Source organism: Schistocerca americana, chromosome 6 (genome assembly GCF_021461395.2).
Source record: "Schistocerca americana isolate TAMUIC-IGC-003095 chromosome 6, iqSchAmer2.1, whole genome shotgun sequence".
Taxonomy (NCBI): Eukaryota; Metazoa; Arthropoda; class Insecta; order Orthoptera; family Acrididae; genus Schistocerca; species Schistocerca americana.
In genome coordinates, this window is record NC_060124.1 from 432,901,006 (window position 1) to 432,915,611 (window position 14,606).

Here is a 14,606-nt window from a genome sequence, read left to right on the forward strand (position 1 = left end):
GAAATATTGTGTTACTATACAAAATAGGAAAAGCCAACAGAGCTTTTTAAGTAACAATGCCGTCAGAAAAAAGCCACAAACACATGGCGTAAAGAACTGGTGTAGCGTTGCTGAGACAATAATGTTCGCATTACCGTGTGGTGTGACCTATCAGATGGTACGCGTGTACATGCAGTGTGCAAAACTTGACCCATCTGGCCTGTGTGATAGTTTCTCTTCGTTTCGTCGTCAGACACCAGCTGTTAATACAGAACGACACAAACCGTAGACTGAAGTATTATACGAAGTGTGGTGTCAATGAAGTTCAATGCTTCAAAAGAATAAAGATGGGAGTAGTCACAACTACGTTTCGAAATCATATGAGGAGACAACTTAAAAGTTAGCCATTCATTCACAGTTTACGTTAAAAACAGAAAGCAGCTAGTCTGCAGCATGTGTCTACGTAATATGCATTTATGTGCTGTAGCCCTTGAAAACGGCCAAATTAGTGCGAAAATCATTCTCCAACACCAGATTTCACCCTTTCGTGCTGACTATGGCCAAGTAATGGCATGACCTGCGGTTACAACATCATTTTTTTTCGAAAAATTGGAATCAGTAGGAGAATACTAGCGGTTTTTTTATAGTATTCAACTTATCTATTTTCGAGAAAAACTTTTATCTGCCTGTTTAATTTAATATTTTGAATCTATGTATCTTGAAAAGAAGGCAGTCAAAATTTTTCAGTCTTTTCCCGACTTCTAAGTTTATTACAGGAATTGCGAAATGTAGTGTGAGGAGGGCTATGCGAGAGGCGTTCAATGAATTCGAAAGTAAAGTTCTATGTACTGACATGGCAGAAAATCCTAAGAAATTTTTGTCTTATGTCAAAGCGGTAGGTGGATCAAAACAAAATGTCCAGATACTCTGTGACCAAAATGGTACTGAAACAGACAAACTAAAGGCCGAAATATAAATGTCTTTTTCCAAAGCTGTTTCACAGAGGAAGACTGCACTGTAGTTCCTTCTCTAGATTGTCGTACAGATGACAAAATGGTAGATATCGAAATAGACGGCAGAGGGATAGAGAAACAATTAAAATCGCTCAAAAGAGGAAGGGCCGCTGGACCTGGTGGGATACCAGTTCGATTTTACACAGAGTACGCGAAGGAACTTGCCCCCCTTCTTGCAGCGGTGTACCGTAGGTCTCTAGAAGAGCGCAGCGTTCCAAAGGATTGGAAAAGGGCACAGGTCATCCCCGTTTTCAAGAAGGGACGTCGAACAGATGTGCAGAACTATAGACCTATATCTTTAACGTCGATCAGTTGTAGAATTTTGGAACACGTATAATGTTCGAGTATAATGACTTTTCTGGAGACTATAAATCTACTCTGTAGGAATCAGCATGGGTTTCGAAAAAGACGGTCGTGTGAAACCCAGCTCGCGCTATTCGTACACGAGACTCAGAGGGCCATTGACACGGGTTCACAGGCAGATGCCGTGTTTCTTGACTTCCGCAAGGCGTTCGATACAGTTCCCCGCAGTCGTTTAATGAACAAAGTAAGAACATATGGACTATCAGACCAATTGTGTGATTGGATTGAGGAGTTCCTAGATAACAGAACGCAGCATGTCATTCTCAATGGAGAGAAGTCTTCCGAAGTAAGAGTGATTTCAGGTGTGCCGCAGGGGAGTGTTATAGGGCCGTTGCTATTCACAATATACATAAATGACCTGGTCGATGACATCAGAAGTTCACTGAGGCATTTTGCAGATGATGCTGTGGTGTATCGAGAGGTTGTAACAATGGAAAACTGTACTGAAATGCAGGAGGATCTGCAGCGAATTGACGCATGGTGCAGCGAATGGCGATTGAATCTCAATGTAGACAAGTGCAATGTGCTGCGAATACATAGAAAGATAGATCCCTTATCATTTAGCTACAAAATAGCAGGTCAGCAACTGGAAGCAGTTAATTCCATAAATTATTTGGGAGTACGCATTAGGAGTGATTTAAAATGGAATGATCATATAAAGTTGTTCGTCGGTAAAGCAGATGCCAGACTGAGATTCATTGGAAAAATCCTATGGAAATGCAATCCGAAAACAAAGGAAATAGGTTAGTATACGCTTGTTCGCCCACTGCTTGAATACTGCTCAGCAGTGTGGGATCCGTACCAGATAGGGTTGATAGAAGAGATACAGAAGATCCAACGGAGAGCAGCGCGCTTCGTTACAGGATCATTTAGTAATCGCGAAAGCGTTACGGAGGTGATAGATAAACTCCAGTGGAAGACTCTGCAGGAGAGACGCTCAGTAGCTCGGTACGGGCTTTTGTTAAAGTTTCGAGAACATACCTTCACCGAAGAGTCAAGCAGTATATTGCTCCCTCCTACGTATATCTCGCGAAGAGACCATGAGGATAAAATCAGAGAGATTAGAGCCCACACAGAAGCATACCAACAATCCTTCTTTCCACGAACAATACGAGACTGGAATAGGAGGGAGAACCGGAAGAGGTACTCAGGGTACCCTCCGCCACACACCGTCAGGTGGCTTGCTGAGTATGGATGTAGATGTAGATGTAGAATTGAAGCAAAAAAAACGAAAATCCATCGTCTCAAGAAGTGGTCGTTCTGAGCGGTTTTAACTGTAAGGTTAGACTGGTGTTGAGAAAAGCTGATATAACCGAATATCGGTTGTTTCAGCGATAACTGCCATCCCTAATATTTCGCCGTGTGTATCGCAAAGGAAAATAATCTCCTGACCTCTACTGAAATAGCACTTGACTTTTTGTTTTTAAAGAAAAGTGGACAGAATGTCAGCTCAGGGAGAGTTAGAACAAATAACAATAAAATGTACTATAACTGATCTCCAAGAAAAACGGCAATCAGGTACAATCAGTGGCACGTTCCAGATGAGCTGTCTGACCAGACTTCTTTTTCATGAACGCTAATGTCTGAGTGCTCCCGCGGATCCATTTCTTTCAGAAGAAGACAACCAGTGTATGGACTGGGCAAAGAGGCTCCCGATTCTGCATCGTACAGGATGGCCTCAGCCATTTGTTGTAGAGGTGGAGCGCAACCGTTACCTGGGACTCTTCCAGACCTCCGTATCACTTACTCCAAAACGAATTCGACTGCCAACAGAGACCTTATACCGTCTCATAAACAGCATCTCATTTTGCTACCAATCACATAACGTTTAACGCCCTGATGCGCTCATTTCTAGACCTGCTTAACTTTTCCACCCGTATGTAGTGAAAAGTTTATGGAAGTTTCTGTTGCTGGAGATACGCGTAGATTTGAAGACAACCACGATATCTACGGATATAGTGATTTAAGTCCATTGACGATATCGTTAATCTGACGAGTTAGCGAGGCTTTGCATGAAGTGCTCAGTATCTGACTCGTGACAGGGAAGGCTGGCGACAATGCTAAAGCCCTGAGGTTCCATAAATGTACAAGTTGTTCCACGGAGACATCATCTACTGTCAATGCGTTTCTGCGTTTTCAGAATCCTCTATCTGAAATGAATTCCACTAGAAATTTAGTTTCTCAGACGAGCTAGTCTCGTATACACACTGACGGGGAAAATATCGCAACACGAAAAAATAATTAATGTAGGCTACGGAAGTTTTGGAAATAATTCTGTCAGGTAACATATTTAAATGATTAACATTTCAAGATCACAGATTAATGTGAGCGCTAGTAACCTATTGCAAATGAGAAATGCTGCTACGTCAATAACCTGTGTAACCGCCAGAATGTTGCGCACACCCATACAAACTTGCGTGCATTTTCTTATACAGGTGCCGTATGTTTGTTTGTAGCACGGAGTTCCATACTTGTTGCACGATGTCGGTCAACAAAGGCACGGTTAATGCTGTTTGTGTTTGAACTGGAGTTGTCGTGCGATGATGCCCCATTTGTGCTCGACTGCAGACAGATCTGGAGATAGTGCAGGCCAAGGTAACACGTCGCCTCTGTGTAGAGCATGCTGGGTGGGTTACAACAGCAGTATTTAGACGGGCGTTATCCTGTTGGGAAACACCCCCTGGAATACTGTTCATGAATGTCAGCACAACAGGTCGAATCTCCAGAATGACGAATAAATTTTCGGTAATGGTGTGTGGGATAACCACGAAAGTGCTCCTCCTGCCATACGATATCTAACCCCAGAAGTAACTCCAGTTGTAAATCCAGTGTGTTTAGTACGCAGACAGGTGGGTTGCAAGCCCTCAACTGGCCTGCTCCCAAACAACAAATGGCTACCACCTGGCACCTAGACAGAACCAGCTTTCATAGGTAAACACAACAGACCTCCACCCCGCCCGCCAATGGCCTCTCGCTTGAACCAACTGAAGTCGCAAATGGCGGTGGTTTGACAACAGTGGAATGCACGCTATAGGGCGTCTGGCTCGGAGCTGTCTTTGAAGTAACCGATTTCCTACAGTGTGGTGCAACTGCTGCTCAAATCGCTGCTGCAGATGCAGTACGTTACACCAGAGCCATAAGACGAAAAGGATTGTTTTCTCTCTCAGTAGTGCAAGGCGGCCGTCCGAAGTACGGTCTTGTTGCTACCATACGTTCCCGTGACGATTACTGCCAGCAGTCACGTACAGTGGCTACGTTCCTGCCAAGTCTTTTTTCAGTATCACAGAAAGAACAACCAGCTTCTCGTATCTCTATTAAACGTCTTCGTCCAAACTCAGTGTGGTGTTGATAATGGCGCCTTGACAAACAACTCACCACGTCCGATCTCAGAGGTCACTCACTGTCAGGACCGTCACAGTGCGTATTTCAAACAAACCTAACTTGCATCCCCATAGTGGTACTACTAGCACCACTGTTGTTCGACTGCCGCAAAATTGAAATAGGCATCATCTTTCAGATGCAGAAACACGCCTATGAACTTTCGTTAGTGGCCCAAAACTCCTTCTTGGTGGTGCAATCTTTTTTGCGTTCATTCACAGAAATTTTAAACGACACGAAGATGAACGCCTGTGCTTTCGTGTTTACTATTGCTGTAAAGTATTCTTAACTTTTGAAGCTTAAGAATAATTGAATGCCTTCATTTTTCTCAAAGCTAAGAATAATTTGTTGCAGCAGTAAACCCGACAGCACAGGCGTTCATCTTCGTGTCATTCAAAATTTCTGTGAATGAATGTAATCACAGTTTCGCATCGTTTTTGGCACGAAATTCACACGAACCATTAGATCGCAACCGTTAGTAACTCAAAGTTATACGGGCCTGGTTAATTCTTGACGGTCTCACGTTTCAGAGAACAAGGAAGCATGAATTATCAACAGACACAATGAACAGTAGCAAGTGATTCCTAGCCGGCCGGTGTGGCCGGTGTGGCCGAGCGGTTTTAGGCGCTTCAGCCTGGAACCGCGCGACCACTATGGTCGCAGGTTAGAATCCTGCCTCGGGCATGGATGTGTGTGATTTACTTAGGTTTAAGCAGTTCTAAGTTCTAGGGGACTGATGACTTCAAAAGTTGAGTCCCGTAGTGCTCAGAGCCATTCGAATCATTTTTGAAGTGATTCCTAGGGAAGCTCCAGTGAGCGAGAAAGGATCCAACAGCACGCTGAAAGTGAATACATACTCAGCCATCTACGAGAAGCATCGTCTTCCCAACAACGTAGCACCAAAAAATCACTGTGTCAAAATGGCCAAGACATTGGAATTCCATTCGGGAGTTACCGTTGAAATATACCCTCCATTTTGGTTTTCTTTGATTTCCCCACGTATCTCAAACCAAATGACGGGCTGGTTCCTATCCTTGTTGTACAAGAATTTATGGTCTGTCACTAATCGTCGTTAAAACATAATCACTCTTCCCCTCTAGTTGTTCAACAAGCAATACTCAACGTGAAGAAAATGTACGTTCATTTCCTAGTGCTGTATAAATGAAATTTCGTATTCAAATAAGCAGTGCAACAGCTGTAAAACCTGATCATGTGCGTCTGCAAACTTGCATTGTAAATTCTTTATAGTTGGAAACCGTACAAGGTACTTATACTGATATGATACGCTTTCATTCAAACAGTGAGATATCAACATTTGGCTTAGACTGTAGGGTAATTTTTTTTTGTCCTCAACGAGCAGTATTATCATCTAAGTCATCAGGCTCTCCTGGCGATTTGCTAATATTCTTGAATTTTCAGGTGTATTACAGGATGCCAACGTCTTCCTATCGAGCAAGGAACGCGATGGTATTTGATGCTACACACGAAAGGAAAAAAATAAAAAGTTCAAATGGCTCTGAGCACTACGGGACTTAACATCTGAGGTCATCAGTCCCCTAGAACTTAGAACTACTTAAACCTAACTAACCTAAGGATGTCACACACATTCATGCAAGAGGCAGGATTCGAACCTGCGACCGTAGCGGTTGCACTCGAAAGGACAAGATTCTATGCTGTTCCGAGGCTTCAGTAGTCTTTATGGCCTCTCTGAACTGAACTAAATGCTTTACATGTGTGCATGCTCGAGATTTCCCGATTTGAAAGTGCCGCATAAGGCTCAGATTTCATCCGGGAATTCCACGATGCGCAGGTCGAAATGAGTACGTGTCAGTCAGTGAGTCTGTCGTGATTTTCTGCTGAATACATATAACCGATGTTATTCTTTTCAACATGAATTTGTAAGAAAACTTTCGCAGTGCGTATGTGAATCTGTATGCCTACATGTCGGTACAAACGTGCCAGTAAGAAGTTAACGTTTTGTGGAAAGAAGTTGAACTAAACTTCACCGAAAATGGTTCTCTTAGTGACCATATAGATCAAGAGACTTAGACTGGGAAACTACGTAATCAAACCATTCGAAGGAAGGTACGAAACAATGGTGATTTTCATCTGAAAAGTGAGCAAAGGTTCAACGCCGGAGTCTGGGGAACAAGATGAAAAGTTGTTTGCAACGTTCCAGCTTTGGCAAACTCTCACAGTGTATCTCAACTTCCGAACTACACTGAAGCGCCAAATAAACTGGTATAGGCAAGCGTATTCAAAAACAGAGCTATGTAAACAGGCAGAATACGGCGCCGTGGTCGGCAACGCCTGTATAAAACAAGTTCAAATTCAAATGGCTCTGAGTAGTACGGGACTTAACTTTTGAGGTGATCAGTCCCCTAAAACTTAGAACTACTTAAACCTAACTAACCTAAGGACGTCACACACATCCATACCCGAGGCAGGATTCGAACCTGCGACCGTAGCGGTCGCGCGGTTCCAGACTGTAGCGCCTAGAACCGCTTGGCCACTCCGGCCGGCATAAAGCAAGTGTCTGGCGCAGTTCTTAGATCGTTTACCGCTGCTACAACGGCAGGTAGTCAAGATTTAAGTGAGTTTCAAGGTGGTGTCATAGTTGGCGCACTTGCGATGGGACGCAGCATCTCCGAGATAGCAATGAAGTGGGGACTTTACCGTACGGCTATATCAAGACTGTACCGTGAATATCAGGAATCCGGTAAATCATCTAACCTCCGACGCTGATGCTGGCGGGAAGATCCTGCAAGAACGGGAGCAACGACGACTGAAGAGAATCATTCTACATGGCAGAAGTGCAAGCCTTCCGCAAATTGCTGCAGATTTCAACGCTGGGCCATCAACAAGTGTCAGCGTGCGAACCATTCAACGAAACATCATCTGTATGGAGTTTCGGAGCCGAAGGCCCAGTCGTGTACCCTTGATGACTGCACGACGCAAAACTTTACGCCTCGCCGGGTCCGTCAATACCGACATTGGAAACGTATTGCCTGGGGCGGACGGATATCGTTTCAGATTGTATCTAGCGGATGTACGTGTCCATGTATGGAGACACTCATGAATCCATGGACCCTGCATGTCAGCATGGGACTCTTCTAGTTGGTGGAGGCTCTGTAAAGGTATGGGGTGTGTGCAGTTGAAGTGATATGGGACCCCTATTGCGTCTAGATACGACTCTGACAGGTGATACGTACGTAAGCATCCCGTCTGATCAGCTGCATCTGTTCATATCCACTGTGCAACCGACGGACTTGCGCAATTCCAGCAGGACAACGCGACACCCAGAATTGATAGAGTGGCTCCAGGAGCACTTCTGAGCTTAAACACTCCCGTTGGCCACCAAACTTCCCAGACATGAACATCATTAAGCTTATCTGGGATGCCTTGCAACGTGCTGTTCAGAAGAGAGCTCCATCTCCTCGAACTCTTACGGATTCATAGACAGGTCTGCAGGATTCTTGGTGTTAGTTCCCTCCAGCACACTTCGGACATCAGTAGAGTCCATGCCACGTACTGTTTCGGCACTTTTGTGTGCTCGCGGGAGCCCTACACGATATTAGGCAAATGAAACAGTTTCTTAGGCTCATCAGTGTATTTCCAAATGCAATACGATTACTACTGCCCATCTCTTTAGATAAATGATCAAAGTACCAATCACAGATTCTGCAAGACTTGCGGCATCTACTTCGCTTCGTGTGTGAAGCTGCAAAAAAACACATCGGCGCTGCATGCAACCCCGTGACTGATGCGTGTGGTTAGCCATCGGGCCGAGGAGCTGCTGTGCGCCGTCCATCATGAGTGAAGAATTAGGGAAAGTGGTGTCCGAGACTACTTCGTATCTGCTTGTTTGCGAAAATAATTTGCAAAAACCACAATATGTAGAGCCATTGTGGCAGCTTTATTTAATTAATTCTTTATAGTGCACCCTAAATGTGGTTATCATTTTCACCTCTAACTACACAGAAAAAATGTACAAAGAAATATGGTTTAGATATTTTTAGTGGTATGAAGCAAAAAGATGAATACATCAAATAAATGCCGGCAGTTGTGGCCGAGCGGTTCTAGGCGCTTCAGTCCGGAACCGCGCTGCTGCTACGGTCACAGGTCCGAATCCTGCCTCGGGAATGGATGTGTGTGATGTCCTTAGGTTAGTTAGGTTTAAGTAGTTCTACGTTTGGGGGAATGATGACCTCAGATGTTAAATCCCATAGTGCTTAGAGCCAAACGAACCATTTTTGATCAATTAATTTATTAAAAATTATAGGGTAAACGTCACATGAGAAAAAGGAGGTGGGGGGTCCACCACACCCCCAGCAAATCTCACCAATGGGGAGAGGGATCTAAATAATAAATAAATAAATAAATAAAAAGTCAGGATAAGTGCGAGTATGACTCGCGCCCTGATATTTCCGCACAAACTTAATTAGGTGTCCAGATACATTATCCATGACGGGAATCGAGAATTTCGACAATATTTGCCAGTTATCGATACTGATAGAAAATAAAATGATACAAAATGTGACATAAATGGCCGTATCTTTCGACTAAATTGTCGCAGAAGTTTAAATTTTTTTCTTCCTCGTGATGACTGGGTGTTATGTGCTGTCCTTAGGTTAGTTAGGTTTAAGTAGTTCTAAGTTCTAGGGGACTGATGACCATAAATGTTAAGTCCCATAGTGCTCAGAGCCATTTGAACCATTTTTAAATTTTTTACATCTCCAAGGGATCGTAGACAGTAGAACCCGTTGCTGAGAATAGGTTGTCTTAACAGACGAACAGACTGGCAGTCGAATGAAATATAATTAAATATATTTTTCGTGTGATATAATAACCATTTAATAATTTTTTGATTGTTTCCTTTACTTGTACTGTAAAACTTTGTTTCTTGGCAAATTTCATGATAGTAGGTGAACGAGAAGTACCATACAGGTTTTGATGAGAGAGTTTGCGAGTGTCAAAATTACTGATATAAATGGACGTAACTTTTTACTACATAGACTTTCGCCCTGCAAAGGATCCGTACACCTTAGTATGTGACATAAATTTTAACTTCATACGTCTGCCCTTTAGAAATAGAAGGATGGGCAATTAGGTAACAAATGACAAAAAAATATTTTTTCGTGTGATATAATTACAAATTTACAATTTTAGAATTTCTTCCTTTGCTTGTTCTGTGATACCTTGCTTCCTGCTAAATTTCAGTGACTTACATAGCCGTCTATTTCGATTTCATGGACTGACATGCTTGATTTTTTTATAACGCCAAGACTTTAGTGTGACACATAAATTTCAACCTGATACATCTACCAGTTCCTTAGAAAAAAGTATCTGGACAGACAGTCACATAACAAATAACAAAAGAGTGATTTTTTCATGTGATATAATTACAGTTAACCATTTCAGCAATTTTCCTTTACTTTTAGTTAAATACCTTGCTTCCTGCCAAATTTCATTATTCTTGGTCAATGAGATGCACCCTACAGGCTTTGATGCGTGAGTTCACATGTATCAGTGATACAAAAGGCCGTATTATTTGACTACTCTGACGTAAAAGCTTAAATTTTTTACGTTACCCAGGGACTGCAGGCTGAAGTAGTATCTGACATAAATTTTAACTTAATGCGTTCCTATAAAAAAGGGTCCTCAACGGTCGCACAGACAGACAGAAGGACAACAAATTGATCCTGTAACAGCTCCATCTTTACCGATTCAGGTACGAAACCCTAAAAAACCTTACATAAGTAATGGAAATCCCCTTTTCTATTTTTTCCTATTTTTCTTTTACTGTATTCTAAATTACTAACATTTTTTTTTCTCTTAACAGCCAGCGTTTCCGTTAACCAGCTTGCAGTTTCTATTTTGTTTTGTTTTCATTAAACATATTATTATTACCTTGACTTTTCTTTGCTCAAAACAGTTTTTGTTTGTAATATGAAAAAAGCTATGTTATTACAAAATGAAAACTGTAAAATGTAAGACCTGTTTTAAAATACTAGGTAACATTTCTTTAAATACTCAACGAATGAAAGAAAATAGTATACCCGACAACGGGGGAATTGCACGGAATATTTCACAATGCTCCTAGTACTCTCTACATAGGTTCAGTAGGTCCCTAGCAAAAGCAGTTGTAACGTGTCAGTTAGGAACATTGTGGGAACGAGTTCACATTAACAGCGACATGAAAGACTGCCTCAGTAGATTTCCCACATCCCCCTACGTAACGACTGAGCTGGTATCCTCGTCCTGCTTCGCTATGCAAACATTTAGGAGACGGCCTTAAACCTGAACAAGAGATATGCACTAGGCGCAGACAGCTTCCTAGAGATACCTTCCTGAGTGGAGTGCTGATGTGAGGAAGACCATCCGGCGAACAATTGTCACTTACACTATGTGATCAAAAGTATACGGACACCTGGCTGAAAATGACTTACAAGTTCGTGGCGCCCTCCATCGGCAATGCTGGAATTCAGTATGGTGTTGGCTCACCCTTAGCCTCGATGACAGCTTCCACTCTCGCAAATATACGTTCAATCAGGTGCTGGAATGTTTCTTGGGGAATGGCAGCCCATTCTTCACGGAGTGCTGCTCTGAGGAGGGGGATCAGTCTCGGTCGGTGACTCCTGGCACGAAGTCAGCGTTACAAAACATCCCAATGGTGTTCTATAGGATTCAGGTCAGGTCTCTGGGCAGTCCAGTCCATTACGGGGATGTTATTGTCGTGTAGCTACTCCACCACAGGCCCTGTGTTATCAACAGATTCTCGATCGTGTTGAAAGATGAAATAGAAATCCCCAAATTGCTCTTCAACAGTGAGAAGCAAGAAGGTGCTTAAAACATCAATGTAGGCCTGCGCTGTGGCAGTGCCACGCAAAACAACAAGTGATGCAACTTGAAAAACACGACCACACCATAACACCAACGCCTCCGAATTTTACTGTTGGCACTACACACGCTGGCAGATGAGGTTCACCAGTCGTTCGCCATACCCACACCCTGCAAGCGGATCTCCACAATGTGTCCCGTGATTCTTCACTCCACACAACGTTTTTCCACTGTTCAATCGTCCAATGTTTACGCTCTTTGAGGCGTCGTTTCGCATTTGTGTGGCTTATGAGCATGGATGGATGTCTATTACACATTACGATCCTGTTCAACTATCGGCGGTCTCTGTCAGTCAACAGACGAGGTCGGCCTGTACGTTTGTATGCTGTACGTGTCCCTTCACGTTTCCACTTCACTATCACAGCGGAAACAGTGGACCTAGGGATGTTTAGGAATGTGGAAATCTCCCGTACAGAGGTATGACACAAGTGACACCCAATCACCTTACCATGTTCGAAGCCTGCCGGAGTGGCCGAGCGGTTAAAGGCGCTACAGTCTGGAACCGCACGACCGCTACGGTCGCAGGTTCGAATCCTGCCTCGGGCATGGATGTGTGTGATGTCCTTAGGTTAGTTAGGTTTAAGTAGTTCTAAGTTCTAGGGGACTTATGACCACAGCAGTTGAGTCCCATAGTGCTCAGAGCCGTTTTTGAACAATGTTCGAAGTCCGTGAGTTCCACGGAGCGCCCCATTCTGCTCTCTCGCGATGTCTGACTATTGAGATCGCTGATATGAAGTAACTGGCAGTAGGTGGCAGCACAGTGCACCTAATATGAAAAACGTATGTTTTTGGGGTGTCCGGACACTTTTGACCACATTGTGTACATCACCCCGTATATCAACGGGAAAAAGTGAAAGAGAAAAAGAAGAGACGAAGTTTGAGTGGCATTTTCATGTATGTGAGGCAAGCAAAGATGCAATAAGTAGTCAGACTGCATTTACTGGGATGCTCTAATGTAACAACTAATAGCCTTGACTTTCCGTATGGTATACTCAACAGAAAAGTTCTGTGCGTCTGTGTGGGATAAATGTCCATCTATGAAAAAGATGTACAGCTTAACGCAGTCACACGATTGTTAATGGGTCAGTATGATCTACTTCCACGTACTGGTTACCTATTTTAAGTTACACATGACCTCCTGATATCAGATGTTATACTGCGCTACTATGTAATATCAAGTGATTGTTTATAACCCCGATCTTCGAACCAGAGGGGGGAGAAAGATTAACATCGAGACATACCACACTCATCACAGCCAGGACTAAGAAGGAATTTAGTCCCATTGATGAATGGAAACGCTGTTGACAATAAAACTGTCCTCCACAATAAATGAAAGTGCTCTGCGTCCAAGACAAACTCCATGGATTTGACCATCCTCGGACAGTTCGGACTACCATGAACCGCATACGATCGGGCAATGGAAGATGTGAAGACACGCTCTGCAAGCAGGGAATATCTTCATCACCATCTTGTGTCTGTAGTGCTGCACTACAGAGAGTTGTTCATGTTATAGCAACGTTTCCTTCACGTGTTCTTTCGACGATTTCCCGACAGTGATAAGTGGTCTGATGAACTACATAAAAAACCTCGATTATCGCCTGTAGTGGTTGGTATTTGTGTTACATTATACCGGAAGTCCGTGTTGAAATAATTGTAAGTAGTAGTATTTGGGTATGTATAGCTATTCTTTCTTGTGATTCTCAAACTCTTAAAGTATGCCATACGATAAAATAAAATAAATAATTAAAATCGATCGAAACTGCGTCGGTCAGATATGACGACACATCGCTCCCCCTCACGTGAGATTTACGGTATAGTTAAAAAAAATTCGTATGTTCATGTTTTTTCTTTATATCACTAAAAATACCTATTAGTTTGCCACGGTTACTTTCATAAAACAAAATGTAGTCCATAATATTGTTGTTGTTGTGGTCTTCAGTTCTGAGGCTGGTTTGATGCAGCTCTCAATGCTACCCTATCCTGTGCAAGCTTCTTCATCTCCCAGTACCTACTGCAGCCTACATCCTTCTGAATCTGCTTAGTGTATTCATCTCTTGGTCTCCCTCTACGTTTTTTACCCTCCACGCTGCCCTCCAATACTAAATTGGTGATCCCTCGATGTCTCAGAACATGTCCTACCAACCGATCCCTTCTTCTAGTCAAGTTGTGCCACAAGCTCCTCTTCTCCCCTATTCTGTTCAATACCTCCTCTTTAGTTATGTGATCTACCCATCTAATCTTCAGCATTCTTCTGTAGCACCACATTTCGAAAGCTTCTATTCTCTTCTTGTCCAAACTATTTATTGTAATGTTTCACTTCCATACATGACACACTCCATACAAATACTTTCAGAAACGACTTTCTGAAATTTAAGTGTATACTCGATGTAATCCATAATAATAATGGATATTCTTTGAATATTCTCTGCCATTTTTAAGCTTTCATCACAATTAATTTAATTTAATTTGTTCAGTGCATCTTGAATGTAGTTATCATATTCATCTCTAATTTCACAGAAAAAATGTACTAACTTAATTTGGAAAATGTACACTCCTGGAAATTGAAATAAGAACACCGTGAATTCATTGTCCCAGGAAGGGGAAACTTTATTGACACATTCCTGGGGTCAGATACATCACATGATCACACTGACAGACCCACAGGCACATAGACACAGGCAACAGAGCATGCACAATGTCGGCACTAGTACAGTGTATATCCACCTTTCGCAGCAATGCAGGCTGCTATTCTCCCATGGAGACGATCGTAGAGATGCTGGATGTAGTCCTGTGGAACGGCTTGCCATGCCATTTCCACCTGGCGCCTCAGTTGGACCAGCGTTCGCGCTGGACGTGCAGACCGCGTGAGACGACGCTTCATCCAGTCCCAAACATGCTCAATGGGGGACAGATCCGGAGATCTTGCTGGCCAGGGTAGTTGATTTACACCTTCTAGAGCACGTTGGGTGGCAC